We start from the raw sequence: 2,273 nt of genomic DNA on the forward strand, positions 1-2,273 counted from the left end.
TTTCTGCATCTTCCTCGTCCATCAAGATCTGATGATAACCCGCATAACAGTCCACAAAAGAACCAATCTCTTGTTTGGCACAATTGTCAATCAATATATGGATGTTTGGCAGGGGAAAATTATCCTTCGGACTTGCTTTGTTGAGATCCCGATAATCAACGCACGCCCTGGTTTTGCCATCCTTCTTTGGCACAGGCACAACATTGGCTAACCAGGTGGGATACCGCGTGACCCGAATAACTTTCGCATCGAACTGCTTGGTGACCTCTTCTTTGATCTTTACACTCATATCCATTTTGAACTTTCTCAGCTTCTGTTTGACAGGAGGGAATGTCGGGTCAGTGGGCAGCTTGTGAACCACTAAATTAGAGCTTAGACCCGGCATGTCGTCATAGGACCATGCAAAAACGTCTTTGTATTCGAACAGTTCTTTGATTATCTCCTCCCTGAATTGAGGTTCCAGATAGACACTTATTTTAGTTTCACGGACATTTTCTTGGTCCCCTAGATTAACTGCTTCTGTATCGTTCAAATTAGGTTTGGGCTTTTCCTCAAAATGACTTAGTTCCTTTCTAATTTCTTCATAGGCCTCATCATCATCAAATTCCAACTCGTCGTCACACTCAATTTCTTGTATTATTATTTCAGAGTTAGATTGGCTTTTAAAACTGGGCCGAAGATTCCTCATGCATGTCATGTCATTGATATCAGCATAAAAAGAACTGTACAAAAGAAGAAAACAAAAATAAAATTAGAAGAAATGAAGGAAAAGGAACAATTGCATTTCATTGAATATAAAGATAACAGGGTTTTAACACATCCAACTGGACGGAACATAATATCTGAATTACAGACCCTGGAATAATCCAGACAACTAAAGAAAATCAAAACCCACTACCAAGACTCCCTCCGTGTAGGAAGAGGAGCAGCTTCCCAGTTGTTGACTTTTGCACGTGGTCCCACGAATTGCACATCTGCCTTGCTGGATCCTTCCCCAACCTGAACCATGTTAACCTCAGCGAATAACCTTTCAAACCTCTTCTCCAAGTCTCCATCAGCACCAATCAGTGGTCCAGGAACCTTTGACAATAGTTGCTTTCTAATACCCGGCCTGACGAATGATCTGGACAAATGCGGGATTGGCTTTGGCAATGCCCATACTTTCCATTTAATTTTTCTAGCTCTTCTCACATATGCAACGGTAGGCTTGAACCCCAGACCAAAAGTATCCAAATTCTTTGGAAGAGAAACTGGCTACACAATACCTTGCAGAGATGCACCCAAACCCTTGCCCGGTATGAAACCATTTTTCAACATTTCAATAGCTACCATAACTGATGTCGCAGCCATCTTTGGAGTTGGAACGCACTTTCCTTCTAGAATTTTCTCTACCGATACTATGTCGAAAACCTGATAAACCCATGGTCCCTTGTCATCATCAACCTCTATGGACGGAACAATGGCACCGTTGGGCACACACAGATTGTCTTTGCCGTGTACAACAATTTCCTGTCGATCCCATTCAAACTTGACCATTTGATGCAGAGTAGATAGGACTGCTTTGGCCGCATGGATCCAGGGTCATCCCAACAACAGACTGTACGAAATAGCCACATCGAGCACTTGGAATTCCATAGTAAATTCAACTGGCCCTATTGTGAGCTCAAACACTATGTCCCCGATTGAATCCATCCCTCTACCGTCGAATCCCACGACGCAAATACTAATCTTTTGAATTCTTTCATCCTCCACTTGCAATTTGCTCAACGTGGAGAGAGGACAGATGTTCGCGCTAGACCCATTGTCAACCAGTACCCGAGTAACCACGGAATCTTCGCATTTCACCGTCAGATAGAGGGCTCTATTGTGCTCGGTACCCTCCATGGGCAACTCATCATCAGAAAAAGTGACTCTATTTACCTCAAATATCTTGTTATCTATCTTTTCCAACTTGTTTACAGAGATTTTGTCAGGAACGTGGGATTCGTTCAAGATCTTCATCAAAGCACGATGGTGTTCGTCTAAATGGATCAATAATGACAAGAGTGAGATCTGAGCTGGTGTCTTCCTTAACTGTTCCACAATGGAATAGTCTTGCGCTTTCATTTTTCTCAGAAATTCTTCTGCTTCCTCCTTAGTCACTACTTTCTTCACCAACACTGGATTATCTTTTGAGGTCTTAGCTTTTCTCAACTCTTAGGGGGCAAAGCATCTCCCCGATCGAGTCAAACCATGGGTCTCACACACTTTTTCTTTAACCTCTTTCCCCTGGT

The sequence above is a fragment of the Nicotiana sylvestris genome, chromosome 8 (genome assembly GCF_000393655.2).
Source record: "Nicotiana sylvestris chromosome 8, ASM39365v2, whole genome shotgun sequence".
NCBI lineage: Eukaryota > Viridiplantae > Streptophyta > Magnoliopsida > Solanales > Solanaceae > Nicotiana > Nicotiana sylvestris.